This window comes from Cydia splendana, chromosome 5 (genome assembly GCF_910591565.1).
Source record: "Cydia splendana chromosome 5, ilCydSple1.2, whole genome shotgun sequence".
Taxonomy (NCBI): Eukaryota; Metazoa; Arthropoda; class Insecta; order Lepidoptera; family Tortricidae; genus Cydia; species Cydia splendana.
Window position 1 is genome coordinate 4,182,446 of NC_085964.1, and position 20,815 is coordinate 4,203,260.

The following is a 20,815-nucleotide window of genomic DNA, read 5'->3' on the forward strand; positions in this document are numbered from 1 at the left end:
GCGCGAGTCCGACTCGCTCTTGGCCGGTTTTTACTACAATATGTATCGTTGCTGAATGTCAGCAGCATACACGTGCAAATGTTGAATAATATTTACTATGAATAAACTCCGCCGAGTTTTTTGTATACTTACCTACAAACTGCGTCGTATTTATTTATTTCTTGCAAAAAAATTGGCAAAGACCTTTCAGATCACATGACACGCCACAGACTAGAAAGATACGCTTTTAAACTGCACGCCTTCTTGTTTTTTATTGAATGTGGCTCATCTTTTTTAAACGATGACGTTCTAACTCTGCCAACATAGGTTTGCCGTCGGTGAAATTGGCAATCGTACTTCGTTGCGTACTATGATTTTATCTATGACGATAGGAATAAGTTTGTTGTTTGAGTTAGACAAAGAACAGTGTTGCAATTTTGACAGTTGATTGAACTTTGCTTCGTAGAAACTTTGCACGTGTTTGTCTATTTGGGGTTCCGCTGTTTTTAAAAGCTCTTATTTAATTGCAACGTACGTAGATACGTTTTCAGTTAAAAATTAGTAGTTGATTTTTGATTGCGGGATAGGTATTTAAAGGGGCCCACTGATTAACAGTCCGCCGGACGGTATCGGCCTGTCAGTTAGAACAAAAATTTGACAGTTCCAAACAACTGACAGGCCGATACCGTCCGGCGGACTGTTAATCAGTGGGCCCCTTTAACCTTAACCTCACTGGTAATTTACCAGTAACAAGTAACATGATGAAAAAATGTTGTTTTCGACAGAAAACCCACATTTTAGGTATTTCATTATCAGTAAAGTTCGCTGGGTTTTATTCAAGTTTAGAGGTCATATAATGTAAACATTATTACATACCTATTACCTATCTAACACTTCGACTTGACGACTGACAAGCGTTAGAGATAGCGAAAAAGAAACATATAACAGGGAACTTGATGATCTCATTAGCGTCATTCAAATGAAGACAAAATCAATAGACCATAAAATTTAAATTGCCGTATTTAGATGTCAAGTGTAGCATAAATACCTATAAACACCATAATAGGGTCGATCAACTATTTCTTGTTGTTATTCTGTCCCATCAGCCAGGAGACTATAGTAGCATAGTTTCTTAGAAGAGCTGCTGTACCATGTTCTACAAACGTGTTTAGTAGATGTCCCATTATGGAAAGGCCTTATAACTACCAAAAAATTCAAGTTTGGTTCATATAAATACGAAATAACTAGTATTTTAAGAGTGACCCAGCGGACCGTAACCATAGCAACTCCTCCTCCTCCTTGTGTCGTATTCCTCATTGCTGAGGGTCGTGGCCTCCACGAATTATTTTGTGGACTAACTCCTTCCACTTGTTGCGATCTTCAGCAGTGTGCAGTGCATCGTGGATTTTAGACCATCGTGCCTTCGCGGATCTGATCTGTCCATCGCATTGGGCTTCTTCCACGTGGTCGCCTTCCTTGGACTAGCAACCATAGCAACTAGTGACAAGAAAAAATTGATTCACCCAATAAATAGGTAAAATGTAATGATTTTTACTCGAACCCAATACTAAACTACGTGTTTACCTTAACTCGACCTTGATTTTAACGCTTCCCTTGCAAAAACTAGTCCGGCCGTGCAATAATTGTCTATGAGTAATGCTGACTAACCAATGGTTGCAAACAACTGCATAGTGGCCAGGGGCCCGAAACATTCTTTTAAAAATAGCTTTCCGCTGGATTTGCGTTAAACCCAATATCAATTTTCTGAAAGACCAGAATCCTGCACAATAAATTCAGCTATTACACGCCTCCGATTTTATTGATTTTACAAACCAAATGTTGTAAATTTTTAGGCTGTATTATTTCTTTGCTGTCTATTTGTCTATGACCAATGGTTGCAAACAACTGCATCGTGACCAGGGGGCGCAACCTTCGGCGACTTTATTTCCGTATGGGTGATTCACTTCAGTTTTTTGTCGATGGATTTATTACATGTAGTGTAGTCAACTAATATTACACGATAAAAAAGGCTATTACGATGGAGGCATCATCTGGCCTTGAAATTATTGTACATAAGTTGTATAACGAAATGAAACAAGAGAAAAGTCAATTCTATTGTTTTACGGCTTAACGATAATTTTATGCTAGACAAATATGAAATTATTGGCTTTGATTACACAGGTCAATTCGAACGTACACTGACAGAACGATATTTGAATGATGTCATTTATGTATCGTGCGCCAATAGATATACGGACAAGTTCGAGCGAAATTCAAGGTATCTGAACGACATCATTTTAGTATATGTCACTCTGATATCAGAGTAATTTCGAATTGGCCTGACGTCAGTGACGTCATTGGATCGATTTGAGGTTAACATATTATTACGTTAGTGATGTTCGTTCTTAAATTAAAAATGTATTACCTATACCTACAACTAGATGGCTAGAAAGTAATCATCAGATACCTTTATTCGCCCGTTGCAAAGTTTATCCTGTTATAAACCAAGTTCATTAAGAAGTTATTTTAAACCAATAATCGCTACTTTGGACGTCTTATCCCTTTATAATCTCCTTTAAAAAATACGTCTGACAATTCTAATATTTCTTATTCTTAGTGAGAATATAGAATCTTAAACCTAAAATATTTCACTTCATCAAGTTACAAGTGTGTTCATACGTTCAAAACAAAATGAGTTTTAATGTAAAAATTGAGATAAATTTGGAATTTTAGTCTAACGAAGTTTATCCAATAAAATATGTACATAATAAAATTGGTACCCGAGGGTTATATACTTAGATGAAGGCTGTAAATGTAACGTATATATTATATTTTTTTTAATACGTAGTGTTTCCATTGTGATATAAAATCACCTGTTATGTGGAACCCTAGGCTTAAATATTGATTTTATTATAATTTATGTTTTTTTCTTTTCAGCTTGGGGTTCAAGATGGCAGTTTAAATAACAGGTAAGTAATTATATTATTTATTACAGTTAATTAAAATTTTACCTACGCCATAGATATAACCTATAAAATTGTTCGTTTCTGAATTGGACTTGACTACTACGCAATTAATATTATTGCGTTTTGGAATTTATTTGACAGGGATATAAAAACTATTTAATTATATGGATTAGAGTTTTAGACTTTAGACAGTGCGATTTCGGTTTTCGAGTAAACCGCCAAACACTTTTATTGTTGCATTTTGATAACGTAGACTATCTAATCTACACCACGGGATTTGCAAAAGAGGCCTCGTCTCGCGGCTACATCCCACCGCTGGGCACAGACCTCTCATGCGCGGGAGGGTTATAGTCCCCTCCTAGAGTCCCCACGCCCACATGAGCCCAATGCGGGTTTTGGATTTCTTTGAATTTGAATTTATTCACAGATGTATGCAGGTTTCCTCACGATGTTTTCCATCACCGAAAAGCTCTACTCTAGGGTAGGGTATTACAGCCGTAGTAGTAGCTAGAGTACGATACGAACACACATACTTACTGTAGTTTTTTTTTACCAATTTAATGCATTCATAAGTCACTTATTTCTCTACGCTAATGACGGCTATTACTTTATTTACTATGTTTAATTATACACACATCACAGATCTATCTATATAGTTCAATTTTACTATAATTTCTTGGTCTCTCTTAATATCAATTATAGTATAGTGCAAAAAATTGTACATTCGTCCGCTCCCTTACGAGGTGTGTATTGCCGCTAATTACTGCGCTCCCCACATGTCTTCAACACATGTTAAGGTCACTGAACTATTTGAATTTCTATCACGTACAAAGAAGCTGCAAGTGAGTGAATTTTTAACTAGTAACAAATGACTGAGAAGCGATAAACCGCCAGTTAAGCGTGGCCTTCCTTTCCCCGCATTAGAGCGCCGTACGCGGGTCAGAGCGGAGCATGAGCGTAGTAAGCCAGGGGTGGAGTAACGCTGGTCGTTTCGTGTTACGTTTGGCGACGCAGTTTGTTGTTAGGGGGATATTCCTCGCATAATTGGCCCCCGGCCGGTCGCAGCATTACGTCATCGTTATCGCAATGTGCGTTTGGAATGTGGCTCGGCGAATAGGTTAAATAGATAAATTACTGGAACTAATAGCTGTGGAACTTGGTTTTGTATTAAGTTTAACTAGGTACTTAGTTGAGGATTTGGTTTTAAGTTATAATCGTTGCCTACGTGTTAAATATATTATAGAAAACATTTCTCTTTTTTTTTAATCTCCTGTTTTTCTATATGCAGATATCTATTTAATTAATATTTAGTATCGTTTTTTTTATTATATCGTATTTGGAACATCATATTAGTCCACTGCTGGGCGAGACCACAGTCTCCCGCAAAGATCTCCACAACTACCGGTCGTGTGCTGCGGTGTGTTATAAGAGCCTTATATTTTACAAATATTTGCACGGAATGCAAATAAAATAGAAAAAGTGTGTCTAAGCCAATCTCGTCCATTTGCATATTATTTTCAAAAATATTAAGTCTAGAGGTCACCAGCATTTAAATCCCTTCATTCAGTTTACGGTCTAGTATTCTCACAACAAAGCTCTGTATTGTATTCATACATATAAAACAAGTTGAGCGGCTATAAAAAGGTAGGTAATCCAGCCTAGTGCTAATTCTATGGAGCGAGAAGCGTAGGGGCGCGCGCCATTCTGTCTTTGATCAACATGACGTGTGCTTCGTGTCAGCGGAGCGAGATTAAGAAAATAAATTTTAGACAGCTGTTTTTATGCCTTGAGACAAAAAAATATAAACGATTGCTCGTGAAACCCAATAAATAGGTTTCTCTTTGTAACATGTGGTTAAAAAAATGAAATTTTAACTCAGATCAGGTAAATAAAAATAATGTCTCAATATCGTAACAACTGTTATGTAATTTAAATAGATCTTGTATAATTATATGGTTTATCTCCATTTCGAAGATTTGACTCACTGTATGTAACCCGCCTTTAAAGTTAATCCCTTCTAGACCTAATTCTGTATAACGCGCGTGTCTGGTCCTAAGTCGCAATCTATTCAGCCCGATTCTAAACACATAGCTCGTGTGGGCCGAGCCAGGAGGGTTGAGAAAAGAGGTTGTTTATGATCGGAAAATTTTGTAGACTTGTTTGTATACTTATTGGTACGAATACGTATACGTTAATTCTCGCATAACCTGTGAGTGTATGGAAAAGTTGTTCTTGTATAGAAAAATAATCCCTCAGGGTAAAAAAAGGTTCTGTTTATGGCTGGAAAACAGTTTTTGATTTTTTTAAGAAAATGATTATTTGGTTAATGACAATGAGACTATTTTGAAGAGCCATTATTATCGAATAGTATCGATAGTCATTGTGTAAAATTGTCTCCGAATAACTCCAAGAACTTATGAATTTTACCCAAGGAAACTAATTTAATTATATCAGTTCAGGGGCAAGTGTACGGCCCGATCAGTAGACGCTTGCAACTCTAAGGAATCCAGATGCGCATTATCGACTATATTTACCATACTGGGTTTTTACCCAATTCCTGATCAATCGACGAAATAAAATAACCCTTTAGGCGTTCCGATTTAAAGTTCTCAAAACAGCCCTGCCGGCTTAAATGACATCGTAAGCCGTCAGCCGTCAATGGGCACTTCATCCACAGCTGCCTGACACCTGAACACTTCGCCGTCGACTGCACAAAGACAACTTGCGAACTTCGGCCAACTTTCGTCGAGCGGTGATTAGCGCGACTTTCAGAAACTGTCGGCGCTTTGCCTAATTGACGGCTGGATTGTGTAAGTTTTTAAAGGACCAAGATTGGGCAAATTAGCTGAGGTTAGGAACTATGCTTTGATAAGTTGTGACGATTGTAATATTTAACTTAGTTTTTTTATAAGCAGTGTTCAATTTGCAGAATGTACGCTAACTTTTCTTAGACCATTGGTGAGCCCAACTTTCAGAAACTTTCGACGTTATACGGCGAGCAATGGACGGCTGATTTATTTAAGCTTTTAATGAGCCTAGCTTGGACAAAAGCCGATGTTAAGATGAGTTTCTATAGCTGTTTCACTAATAATTGGGCTCAGGCATTTTGATAATGTCTGAGCCCAATTATGCTGCTGGAATTATCCAATGCAAAACATTCTATTAGAAATTTATTTTAAATTTTCGGTACAATTTCCAGAAACAAGCGAAATCAAATTTTAGATAATTTACGTTGCTAGTAAGGATTGATATGATTTCGTCGATTGCGAATAGAAATCTTCAGCTAACTACACTCGAAATCAAGAGGCCTTTTAATTTGGCTCATAATTGCCGTCGTTCGGATAGGCGGATGATGTTCGAGTGCTTTTAATTACAGTAGAAGTGTTTGGTGCTGGTAATATTATGTTGGGAATAGCTGTTGAGTCCCGGAGGCGCGCTGGATTAGGCCGCCGGTGGGGTTGCAGGCTCCCGGCTCACCTTGGAGAGTAATTATAATGATCGGCGCCGGAGCCCTAGTCTGGGCCGGGACTCCTTCCTGGAGAGGCGTGCCGGGCGATGGGGTGGCGCAGCCAGCGGAGGTACGCCCACGCACTTCCGTCCCGTTTCCGCCTGCGTAACACGCATAGACTAAGCTAGCCGCCTCTCGCTTGCACGTCCCGTCGTGACCCCCACGCCCCCACGCACTGTAATAACCCAATTTGTAAGAACCCCCCATTTTCAAGGACGGACGTCGGTCTTTATGGCGGCGGCGACGGCGGCGTCGATTCCCCGACCTTGTTTATTTCAGTTTCTTTTTGTTTAGGAACTGGCTCGGCTTATTTTGGTACGTCTACCGGGCCAGGTCTAGGTTGTTTTGTGTCGAGGTATCGACTGTTGCTTGCGCATGGGTTCATTTAGCGTGTTCCTGAGCAATTAGACATGATCTTAGTAGTAATTTCGCGTTTCAGTTCCTTAGGGCGAGTAAGAAGCGCTAGTCTGGGAGCTTTTGTTATGAACGAAAATATAAGGCGACGTTTTCTCAGGGGTGGTACATATTTTGCATGATTTATGGAATAAGAGTGAAGCGTGCCCGTGCGAGGCCTCATTTGTTTAAGTCGTTGTAAAGTTCAAGGTCGTCGACAACACCCTTATCAAAACCCGTCCTTTAGGGTCGTCTAGACGGTTCCTCACCTCAACCCTTAAAGGGGTCCAGTCAATTTATGAATTGAGCGAAATAAAGATTCTTGGTTACATTTGTGGGTTATTGTGTTTCTTTTGTTAGGGATACCTTAGGATTCAGTCATCTGTTGGATAATAGATATTGAATCCATATGACTTATTTATGACAACATATGAATAAGGAGTGTTTCCGGGTCATATCTCTAAGTATCTATGATTCTTTTGTAAGATGTGACTTAAGTTTCACGTCTAGTACGTCAGAGAATCTAATGACTACTTTGTTTGTGATAAAATCATATTAATGCTAATATAATTGCGCCTGTGTTTGTTCCGGAGGTGTTTGCCGAAACTTCTCTTGTATCTAATTTAATGAATGAAGCTAATTAGTTATTATACCTGATATTTGCTGTGTTATTTAGTAGAGGTTCCGTGTTAAGTTTACAATGCTGTAGTTAAATTCATTATGGACAATGTTAATTTGAGTTATTTTTCAGCACCGGTATTTATTCTTTATTATTTATACAAGTGTAAGTTTACAGCTAGGTACCTATTTAAATGCTTACCTAAATTCTTAATATTGTGGCTTAGCTTATTAGTTCAGATTAGATTTCTAGTATTTTTTTTAAATAAATGTTGGTAAGGAAGTTGGTTGGATAGTGATTTTGTGACATCTGTGATAGTGATGTGTAATTATCATCTGTCATTGTTATGTCAATAGTTATACTTTTTTTATATCTACATAGATACTTGAAGATGAAAATAAGATTAATGTGATATAAGAAAAACATCATGGACATGGGCAGGGAAGTTAATCAATCGGAATATTGATATTAATAAAGTTGTCCCATATCACAAAATTCAAAGTGAATTTTGTAACAGCAGAGTTTAAAGGATAGTTCGATCACTCAATAGTACTTAAATTAATGCTACATTAACATTTCCAAGCAAATAATTTAGGCATGATCTGTTTACACGGGCCGTTCAGCTGGAAATCCAACGCAAGCCCTTTGAAATTTAAGTCGTAGGCATTCTAGACAGTAAACACCTGTTTCGACGCTGCGTCAACAGTCTCCCTCCCATCTAGAATATTCCTGGGTCATTTAACCCTAAAAATATAATTCCAATCTAAGAAATTAACTTGCTTGACACTTTCCCGTGAAAGAGGAATAAAGACACACCGACCAAACCAATTCCAATGTAATCTCAATGCGCTACTTAAAGTGACCCAAATAAGAGTCCCTAGTCAGCATTCAATTTGAGCCAGAGAAAGGTGAAAAATTTGCGCCTTTCGTCTTTATTCGATTGGTCTCAAGCCAAAATTGTCTTAAGTATTGTGTATCAGTCAGCCGTTAGAGCGTTTTTCCTCTAGACATCAGAATCTTTGATGCTTTAATTCAGACCGCCAGACATGGCGGGGTAACCCCTGGGACAGCCAATTCAGAGAGTTGTGAACTTTGTATAAATTTGATATTTGTATTGTCTTTAATTTTTTCATGAACAAGGTCACATCTTTTTAGTTTTAACAAATGGCGGTTAATATAAACGTATTGCGGTAAAAGCGTTTACCGGCAAATATTTTTTCCTTTCTTATTACCTACCATTTAAGTTAGGGCATTTTTTTGTATTCGACCCCCTTCTTAAGTTATTAAAATATTTGTAATGCGTAATAGATATTCGCATGCTGCTCTTGCAGCTTTTAGTAGATGTATTACTTTGACTGCCTATGAAATACATGCCGCCATATCTGATACACCTCAATTTGATAAATTGAACTGCATAATGACCACTGTAAATAATATCTCAATGTTTTTCTTCTTACTTATTTCAAGAATAATGTTTTGAGAATTGGGAAGTTTACTATGATGCTGAAAACTCTATGAAAATACTTTTTCAAACTTATGTAAATCCACAAAAAACCGTCATTGACGTCGAACGAGTAAGATGCACTTATCCCCACGTTGGGCGCCATCATAATGTTGTCGGCCTGCTATTGCATTGTAACTTTAATAAAAATAAATTAATAATATTACAGACGTACGAACGTGTCTTGCTATTTCAATCCGTCTCGGTACAAAAAGTACTGAGGTTGACTGAAGTAACATGACAAATGCAAACGTTTCCGAGAAAATACGATGGACAACAATTATGCACTATCAGTTATAGTTGGGTTAGTGGGTTTCAATAGGAGCATTCCATAAAAGTGTCTACCGTTTGTCCCGTACAAACGCGAATTTTATGAAGATTTGCAGGTATAAGAATTTCCTTTTCTATGACAAATAGTCAAAAATATGCACAGAAAAGTAATCGCCTGCTTTAAAATGCCGAAAAAAAAATCGCAACACAGGAAATAAAATTGCGTTTGTACGGGATAGCCCGTGGAATGCTCCAGTAGTAGAAAAAGTAAACAAATAGCAATATTTCGCTTCATAAACCAACGAGGCACCTGGGGAAAAGGAAGACCTACATTTCCGTGGGTCTTGCAAGGTCAAATTCGACTGTTTGCTTTGAGTCCGTCCTAAATGCAGGGAATTTGCTATGGCCGTAGTCCAAAAATCTGATAATTTTATACTTTTTGTGCAAAAGGAATTCTGTGCAGATTTTTCTAAGGTAAGTACCCCTATTAACGACCCCATTAAAATTGGCATTCATTAACGCGGTATGTACGAAATAGCGTTTAATAAGAAAGCTTACTAACTTTCTTTGAATCTAAGAACACAGAAATAAAGCCTTATCTTTTGACTGTCGAATAAGTATAACATTACTACGAAAACATCACGCAAAAAAGTCGAAAATCGTAAACCAGCGCATCAGGAGCGCAAGATTTGGTTGCTCCATACTAACACGCAACACCTCAAGTAAGTAAACGCGTATTCTATTTAGTGATTAGCGTAATAATAGTAAATATTATGGAATGACTAAGACTTGAGATTGATTCTTAGTTATTATCTTTATGATTCCCAAATACTTTATTTGTGATATTTAATCGCCAATAGGAAAAAAAGTGGAAATTAAAAACCTCGGTGTTAGGTTCCATTTTCTTTGTGTGACACCTAATTTCGAGGTATACCTCGGTAATAACGGAAACGGTATTTTAGATTCGAGCGATCTTATATTCATATATAAATGCACATTTCCTTGACTTTTGATGTTATTGAAATATTTAACCACCTATAAAGCTAAAGAGCTATTAACGTGGTATGAAATCTATGCAAGAACTCTTAATTTTGGTTACAATTATAGACACCTTCTCAGACGTTTTCTTCGAAACCCTTATATGAGAAACTCGTTCAAGTATTCATATAAAAACAGAAGTTTGGATATAAAGTTAATTTTAACCATTGTTTTGTAATATTTGGAATCATCTATACTGATTGTATTAAATAAATACGAGATAACTATTTATTTGTATTAGTCGTAAATGCGTTTTTAAATTATTTGAATTGAACCGTTTAACGATGGTTAGAAAAGACATCACTCGGTAATAAGCTGTATGAGAACCTAATACAGAGCCAAAACTTTAATGTAGGTACCGTTGCACACAATATTGTTTCAAAGGCAGCAAACATAAAAGGATATATGTAATTATAAATAAAGTCAAAGTAAATATTGGTTTTTAGATCTTTGCCTAGAAGTTAGCATTTTTTTTATACAACACTTGGCTATTGTGATCAATTGATCATATAGACAAAGGAATCATATAGGATTATATAGAAGTGCTGGAGTAGAAAAATAAATTTTATGTTATTTTAATAACAAAATAGACACACAAACATACAACATTAACATTAACTTACACAGATCTATATATTGTGTAAAATATAATTGTGGTAGCTTAAACTTTTTGGCGCAACTTGCCCTCCACGTCCGGTTGAAATAATTAAGTACCTATTTATTTAACGTAGATAGGTAATAAATTAAACAAGAATTTCGACAGCATCACACTTGCTCGTAAAGGGTAGGTAACCCACGATGTTATTAGCGTTAAAGGAACCAACTATTTTTAATTTAAATTCATTAATTAAGTCTTATAATATGAAAAGCGTACTGTACTGAATACCTATTAAATTAATAACCTACCATTAAATTTTTTATCCATTATTGTCAAATAAATATTATTTATCATAATTATGGAACTAAAAATGTGACGGGTTATCCACCCTCGTAAAAAGGAACCCACATCCGCGGTATTTGGGTAACAGTGGTCCATTACCACGGTAATAGGCGATTTAGACATGTTAGTTTTGATAATTATTTTTTCCTTTATAAGTTTCTAAAACAAGGCCAGAAACTAAAATAATATAAACTTTAATTAACAAACTAACATAAAAAAATATGTCTTGGTTCATACACCGCCGGTTTATGCTTCATTTTTGGCTCTTTTTGGAAAACTTGCTTAACCCCCTCGTTAATAGGGGTACTTACCTTAAATACGGTTTCAATTTAAAAATTAAATCCCTCCTGAATTTTGGCAAACTTTGGCCGGAACCTTAAAACGGGATGTAGCTGGGCTAGCTTCGTATTTAGGGCACTGTTTTTGCTCAAATTCAGAAAGTAGTATGTCTCTCAGACTCAGACATCTAACAGACTTTTGCTTAGTAGAGTCTATGGGAGGCAGGCGAGGAGGCGTAGGCGGTTTCGACTATTCGACAATTCAGGACTTGGATGTTCTGTTCATCATCGCACCTATTTTCAACCACCCATGTGGAAAAAGGATAGCGACGTTGTCGACATATTATAGAATACCCTTGCTCCGCCCGTATAAACCGCTCTGCAAAAATATCAACTTTTTTCACTTTTTGGGCTAGGGGTGGCGTTTCCGTGGAAAAGTTGAACTATTAGTACCTAATAAGCTTTTTTTGACAACGTTATTAGGAATGTTGAACGTGCATAAAGCGTAAACTGGGTTCTTTTATTTAGGCAGTATACGAGTTGTATGGGTAGCACGAGTGGCACCGTCACAAAAGGGGCTAGCATGACTGAGCTTTTGGGTGAAGCGCTGAGAGCTAAACATTAAGTCATACCATTTCTTTAGGTGGACGAAAATATCTTGAAGAAATATGCGAAAAAACTAACCCTCTTGAATAATAAGAAGATGCCTGTGTCCAACAGCGAGACGTATTATATGCTGGTAATTATGATATCCAGTAGGGCTAGAAATTCTTATAATAAGTAGTTAATAAGCGGCTGTCTGTTAATAAACATGCTACAAGAATAAATAAATAAATTAGGCCTTTTAGATAACGGTATTAGCCTTCATAAAATACACAAAAAGTACTCAATTATCCCACTCAACCTTAAAATTAACCATTAACATAAAGTACTTCAAACACCTATTTATGACCATCCTCGAAGGCGGTCAAAGCGATGCTCTATCTTTTTCATATTCCCAGCTTTACCGTAGACAATTTATGGATATAACTAAATTCTACATAGTGTGCAGGGTGGAATAACTTATAACAGTATAAGCTCTGAAATCGAGGCCAGTCTTTCATAGGAAACTGGCTGGGAGCACGCGAGAAAACGCACGCAAGTCCAGTTTTCGTACTACATGACGCCTTATCGCGCACTAAAACCGATACCATCGCTGACATCCTTCCATATTTCAGCCCTAGCATGCAATGGCTCCACGCTATAACCGACGTAACCCGCAATGTATAGTCGTAAGCCTCACAAACGCTTTACTGCATATCTGCAATAACTCCGCGCTCCTGCCGCGCGTGCTAACTTACCACCGATATACCGATATACGATCTACGATGAAGCAATAAGGACCGGAATCACGTGAACTTTAACACGGATAAAGTGCTTGTTATAAGGTTTCCTGGCTATGAAGGATTTCATTGTTGGCGCTAAGGTTTTGTTTGCCGACACGCAAACAGCTTTTGTTTTAGTATGCCAAATATTAGAATTTCAACCGGCAAAACTAGTTTAGTAAGCTTTTCAACTTTGGTTATTAACGCTCGATAGATGGGTTTATATTTACACATGTTTGTTTGGTTTGCGAATTCGATATTGGATCGTTCAGTTCGGAGCGAGACAACGACATAGAAACCGATAGCGAGGCGCCTAAAAATGTCGATTTAGTCACGTAGATACGGAACATTTGTTCGCACTGCAAGCAGACCCGCTAACGACCTTGAAAATTCACTGTTGGAGCGCGGAAAGCGCTGGGTACGTCGTCAGAGACGTTGGCAAGCGCGAATTGATAGCGACTTGCAAGTAGACGGGGCTATTGCCCTCCCCATTCCATTGCAAGGCCACCCAGGGCCGGATTCGAAGCCTCGTAGTCATGGCAATGAGCTCGTTGCGATAGTGACTAGCACTCCCCGCCCGCCCGCGCCCCGCGCCGCGTATTTAAAGCTCTTTTCAACAACTTCCCTCAATATCGCCCGATACCTGGATATCCGAAGGTCAAACGTGCGAGCTCCCAGTTTTTGGAAACGCTTTTGACAAGTTTCTGAGAGAACTATTACCGATCGCACTTTGCGAAAATGTAAAGGATTAACAGCAAATTTAATAGCGAGAAAGGTCGGCATCTGACGTCAATTTAATTAAACCGTTTGTAATTAAAAGGGGATTAGTTTATTACAACGTATTAGAGCCGGTATAATTCGAGGACTGTCTAGACACTGATTTGGGCTAAGCTTTTTCTTTAAAAAAAACAGCATTAAGAAAACAAAAAGTAAAAAGAACCTGCCTACATTAATTTCCTGGAATAAAAATATTGAAAACTAAAAGTAGATAACTAGATGTCTTGCCTCCCGAAAGCTCTACCTTTTCGTATTTAATAAAACATAGCTGATTTGACCTGTCAGTACGCGCCCTATTTACCTTGGTGCCTTTTATGTGTATTTGAGTATCTGTATCTTTATGTACATTTTGTTTCGGGACCGTAATTGAAGAAAAATATAGAATGTTTACGAATGTCTCGGCAGGCCTATGGAACTCTCCGCGCGAGCTCGGATTTATACCTACGAATCTGCTACCGTTCACGGTAGAAAAGCAAGCCAGTTGGTTGCCACACGCGCTCACACACACACGTCACCACGCGCCGCACTGTCAATTTTACGATATAGTTACAAGCTACGTAGTTACTGTAGTTACTATTGAATTTCTTTAATTAAACATGTAATGTTTATTACGACAAATGTATATGAATATTTGAAATAGGGGGTCATCCATTAATTACGTCACACGAATTTCTAGGTTTTTTTACCCCTCCCCCCCTCCTTGTCACACTTGGTCACATTTGGCAAACCCCTCCCCCCCTGGTGTGACGTCACATTTCTTCAACGAAATCGGCAAATATTTATTTAATATTTTATCAAAATATTTTTGATAAAAGAAATATTCGTAATTTTATAAGTTATAAAATTACGAATCTTTCTTTAATTATAATTATAACTTTAATTATAACCCAAAACTGATTAAGAAATAAAATTAAACGAATAAAAACGATTATCGTTTCAAAACCTTGTTATTTAAATGATAATTAGCGTATAAAATAATTTAAATACATTTTCGGTTACTAATGAAGTTAAAGTGACGTCACAAAGTTTATGACTCCCCCCTCCCCCTTGTCACAACATGTCACATTTTCTTGACCCCCTCCCTCCCCCTAAACGTGTGATGTAATTAATGGATGACCCCTTGGTAGCACATTTTTAATTTATTTTGGTAAATGTTTATTTTAACGACAGTAAGTTAACTTTACATCGGAAAGTACCTACTCTTTTATACTCTGGTTAACTTATAATTACTTACCTGTATTCATGGGTTCTCTATGATTTTTGACCTTTAAAAATTCATAGAGACCTTTCTTCTTCTTTCATATAACCTTTAAAAATGAGTATTTCGCAAACACTAACGCATAAACGGAATATTAGGTATAAATTAAGATTTAGCTTTCCTTTAAATTAACTCCGCTATTTAAGTAGGTATTTATTTATCATTTCTAAGCGTCAGCAACCCTAGCGTTGTGCCGGTGCGCGCGGTGCGGGGAGCGGCGCGCTGAATGTCACTCCATTGTATTTTTGTGTAGGTATCAAAACGGTAGGTATTTGCGTTTTCTTTGAGAGATAAGTATCTGTTCGTAAGAACTATTATATAATCTGTGGTCTCGGTAAATATGAAGTATGTGAAGAAGATCAGAGACTCGGTGGCTCGCCCACGGGACACTTGTTGTGTACGTCTGATTTCCGACAGACGAGCTGATAATGTATCTGTCGGTAACATGTCCTAGGTAGCCATGGAAAATGACGTAGAGTAGGCGTTGACTAGAGATTTAAGAAAATATTTTTAGCTAAAGGTTGCAAATACTTTATTTTAGGTTTCATAGAACTGCGAAGTAAAAAGCGTTGTTATGTCTGTTACAATTTGAAAACTTTATCTTACGCAGCAAAATCTATGTTATTATGAACAAAGCAAATTTACGACTTATGAGTATTTATTTAAATGTTCGCACAAGTTAAAATTGTACTGTGCCTACACTTTAAACTGTCGGATGATGCAATGAAAAACCCACTAACCGTTTAATAGAAGAGAAGGAACCGTTTAATTTTGCAAACAAATCTACGATACGGCTACGTAGGTAGTCAAGTTATTCACAATTTGGGATTATAGCTATTAAATTGTTCTGTAAATGCTCAATACAAATAAAACTTTAAAGTTAGTGAATGTATATCACAGACAATGTGGCGACGAATTAAATGTACTGACCTCAAAATGTTGCCAATTTTTTTGTGTTTTAAGAAGGGATTTAGTAAATAGTTGGGTATTTTTATTTATAAAACTTGTTTACATGTGTGGAAATCCTGTAACTATGTATTGCCGGTGTGTCTAGTAGGTAAGTTTACTTAGGATACGAAAATCAATATATAATATCTAAACTAAATTGAACAATGTTTCGAGCGTTAGGTAAACTAGGTTAGGTTTGTTGGCATAATATTTGTGATAAAAATACCTTACTTACGTAAGTATAATGTTCAGTGTTTACTTAGCTTTTTTTATATGTCGTGTTAAAATTTAGGTAATTGAAAAAAAAATCTCAACTTATATTATATTATATTTAAGAAATGTCACCAACAATCAGTATGAATTCCAATCTGGAAGTTTATTCCGAATTCCATTGAATTATATACAACTTCTCCACACAATGTGAAACCGCTACTATATAAAAACAAACGCAAAACGGGTCTCGTTCCAAAAATCCCTAACCCTGAAAAAAGATTATCTCACAAAAAAAAAAGATTTTTATCTATGTTTGCTCTAGCATGCCAAGTGCGGCCCTGCATGGGATGTTCGCTGTATGCCAAGTCGCAGTTTGCTATTTGTGCGCGCCGGGCCTCCGAACTTGTCCGCCCGCGCCCGCGCCCCTCGCCCTTCGACCATAGACAATGCTAGTTAGACGGGGCACTGTTCTAATACGGTTGAGCGAGCATTTTAAATGCAGTTCATTTTGCCGGAAGGCCTAATTTTTTGTTAAGAAAATTCGCAACTCCAGGAAAATAGGGGAGATTTCGTTGTATTTTTCATCTATCTTGCGCGTTCATGATATTATCTCTTAGGGTCTGAACACTCTGAACTCATGAAATGGCTATTACTGCTATTAGGGATCCGTAACAAACGTGTAAAGAGGAACCCTTATTATATACCTAAAGTCTGTACGCCTTCGTGATACTCTAATCTTATCGTTTCAACTAGAATTTATTTATAGGTACTGCTGAGTTAAAAATGTTTAAAAATAAGTTTGTTAGGCACTAAATAAAGTCCGTATTATGTATTCAGATTTCTTTGATGTCCACAATTTTACACATTCTTACTGAAACTAGATCTTACCGCGAATAAATGTTTTATTTAGGTATTCAAATAAGATTTCGCGACTGGATGTAAACAGGATAAATGTCATTGTCACCCTACTGCCTCGTGGAGTCACGATCTAACATATCTTACAATTCTTACATAATCCTCGCTTGAAACTTAATCTATGACAACTTATCTGCTATACCAGCCTCTAAACGATTCAAATCACATCTTCTCATTTAAAATGAAGATTGATACGTCATGCGTCATGTAACAATATTATGGATATAACAAACCTCAGAAGTCAGAACTAACTTGCACTAATTCCATGCCGAATTCACACCATTTGCAACCTTCGCTCGTAGTTAATAAAGTGCAAATTGAAAAACATTCTTGTTCTAGCTGATGCCCTTTTGTTCGAAGCGTAGGGTGACCATATGAAGACGCGTCTTCCAAAAACCATCACCGCCCTTTCCTTCCACCATAGGCCTATGAAAGGCTCTATAAATTGTCCGAAGTTGGCATGGCCGCGTGGGTCGAGTTTTGTATTTATGTTATTGTTTTGTGTCCATTCTTTTGGCATGAGATTGTCTTTGGAAAGTTTAAGCACGTACTGCCGTATTCGAACTTCAAGATATTCACAAGAGACGACACGTACTAGATCCATTCTAGATACGTTATAGTTTAGATATCAACTAGTTCTCTTTCGCAGCGCAATTCGGGCAACCAATGTCACTTGTACGTTAGATAGCGTAAGATATCTATTAGATGTGAATTGGACCTCTAAGTCATATCCTGAGGAAATCGTTCAAGAGTATCTCCAGAATCGCGCAAATGTCATATTTGACAGGTTACATCTTAAACATATCGTTATCGTATCTTGGTGATGTCTAAAAGATATCTAATAGAGGTCTATTTCAAAATCCGAATCGGGCCCGTAGTCCTAGAGTCTTGATCTTGATTCTCGAATACGCGTTTGACGTATCAAAATAAATTTGAAAACGAATTTGATGCTTGAGCGGTGTCGCTCTACTAGAATTCGGCCACATACGGTCGAAAGTATTAGTTTATGACCCATTTCGTACCTTGTCACAGTGGTAATCAATATGAAAGACCTAGCGTCTTTCACCTAGCAAACATTTTTGGTCATTATTCCGATAAAGGCACCTATTTGCGACCTGAAATAGGTGCCTTTATCGGAATATTTACCAAAAATGTTTGCTGGGGAGGCCTCATACTGTGTCACTGTGACTAGGTACGAAATGTGTCATAAATTAAAACTTTCGGCTGTATACCTATTGCTATTGCGATCGGGACATATTGATATGTTATATTAAAGTAGTTTAATTGATGTTATAGGGTAACTACACTATGATTGGCCCTTTGTATAGTCATTTGCCTCTATTATTGAATGAAACAATGCCGTGTCAAAGGTAAAAGAGGCCAATTAATTGTATATAACTGAATCCACCTAAGTAGGTACTTATTGTCCAATACTACAACTATGGTCTATAAGTTCAAACACTTATTAAAGTACCAATATCAATAGTAATTTTAGTATTTTCTGGGTGTTTTCCGCCATTTATGAAACTATGTTGCATCAGAACTAAATAATTTAAATAAAAGTCACATTATACCAAGATATTCGAGTTAGTTTTTGACCATAATTGGGATATTTGGACTAAGTCGCGTGATTGTATTTTACGGTACCTACCCTATTTGGTTTGAATTTCCAATTTACAATACAGAAATTAGCTCTATCTTTTTTTTTTTTTTTTTTTTTTTTTTTTTTTTTCGTAAGCACAAACAATCGGAATAGTACATAGTATAAAAGAAAACACAAAATAAGATTAAAGTGCCACGAAATGGCCCCATCTCAGCATGTTGCTGGTGGCTTCCAGCGCTGATCTTCCGATGAGACCATCAAGTGAGAAGAATCACGGAAGGTAACAGACAAGAAGAAAAAAGACAGAAATAACATACAGTAAACAGTTAGTTAAATAAGAAAAAAAGTTACACAGCAAGAAGATACAACATAACGACTATTTACAATTAAGATTAATTAATACAAAAACAAGCATCGTGCTCTAAATCGCTGTATCGATCCGGTCCGACCATATCTTGGCTGAGCATTACAGCTGTATATACTATTAGCCCCCATTCGCACGACAGCCCCTTCAACGCGCGTTAAAAAAGCGCTTGAATCTGTCCGCACTCTAATTTCGACTTAACGTCCAAGGCTTAAAGTCGAAAATCCAACAACGCTTGATAAAAAGATCTGGTTTACAAACAAGCGTAGCAAACATAATATTTAATTTAAATACCTTTTTTTTAAGTGTAGGCGCTTGGGTGGGCCATCTAAAATAATGACAGTCTTGTTATGTCTCTAAATATAAATAGTCTGTCAAGCCATTTCCCTCAGTAGAAAAAGCGGCAAATTAAAAAAAAATTGGCGCGAAGGGTCATCTTCCCATAGAAAATTTTAATTTCGCGCCTTTTTCTACTGACAAATATGTTTGACTGGCTATGGTTAGGTAACTATTATATCGATTGTGCGTATGTTACAATCCGTATGTCTGCAAAAACTTTCAACCTATCCCCATTATAAAGTTGTGTTATACTTTCCAAGTTATAATAACCGTCTAGTTAGTTTGTCAGCGTGATTGTTCAGCGGTGAGTGATAGCTCCATCGATCACAGGTGTTATGTCTATGACTATAAGAGGGTAAACTAAATCTATTCGTTATTTATACCGTCCCGTTGAGGTAAGATGGACGATGAATTCATCTTGACATTGACCTTAAGGCAGCCCCGCTGACGATGATTATATAGGAACGAACAATGAGCATGGTTTTGTAGGGTTCCGTACCCAAAGGGTAAAAACGGAGCCGTATTACTAAGACTCCGCTGTTCGTTTGTCTGTCTGTCTGTCTGTCACCAGGCTGTATCTCATGAATCGTAATAGCTAGACTGTTGAAATTTTCACAGATGATGTATTTCTGTTTCCGCTATAACAAAAAATACTAAAAAGTACGGAACCCTCGGTCGGCGAAACCGACTCGCACTTTTCCGGTTTTTCTTTGATAGTGGACAGTCAGTGATAGACGTTTAATATAATCACGTCTATTTTCTACAAAAGATTTACATGTGAGCGTTAGTTTTTCTTTCGCGAAAAAATAGTTCATAGTTGGTTGCACTCTCGTCGGCGGTGTGATAGGCTGATAGGTGACATGCCATGTCCGATTGGTGCTATTTTTTTCAGACGCTGCTTTTGAATTTAAATAAGTAAAACTTTGATCTCGCCAAAGACATATATAAAAAAAGAAAAGGGGTATGAAGGGGTAAAAGGGGTATATGTAAAAGTAAGAAAAACATTATGAAGCGGCTTTTAAACTTTTATAATCTATTTTTGGTACATACTAAAATATAAGTACTACGATCAAGAAATTCCAGACGAACGGGCGATCGATAGCTAATTAATATCGACACAATTAGCTATTAAGTAGGAAATTGTACTCAACACGTACGAGATTACCTACCTAAGGGGTCATCCATTAATTACATCACACGTTTAGGGGGGGGAGGGGTCAAGAAAATGTGACATGTTGTGACAAGGGGGAGAGGGGAGTCACAAACTTTGTGACGTCACTTTAACTTCATCAGTAACCAAAATTTTATTTTAATCATTTTATTTACTGTACAGTTCAAAAACAAGTTTTTGGAACGATAATCGTTTTTATTAGTTTAATTTTTTTTCGTACTCAGTTCTGGGTTATAAATTTACTAATATTTTGACAAAAAATTAATAATACTTAATTCGATTTGCCGATTTCGTTGAAAAAATGTGACGTCACACCGGGGGGGAGGGGTTTGCCAAATGTGACCAAGTGTGACAAGGAGGGGGGGAGGGGT

At 37.1% G+C, this 20,815-nt stretch overlaps 1 protein-coding gene across 1 annotated transcript in view; it reads left to right on the forward strand.

Annotated features, from left to right (window-relative positions):
• LOC134790446 (zinc finger protein chinmo) overlaps window positions 1–20,815 on the forward strand; it is a 151,230-nt gene that overhangs the window by 32,359 nt on the left and 98,056 nt on the right. The window contains exon 2 of the mRNA XM_063761253.1: window positions 2,917–2,948. The gene's annotated coding sequence lies outside the window, so the exon portion shown is untranslated. The remainder of the gene's footprint in view (window positions 1–2,916; window positions 2,949–20,815) is intronic.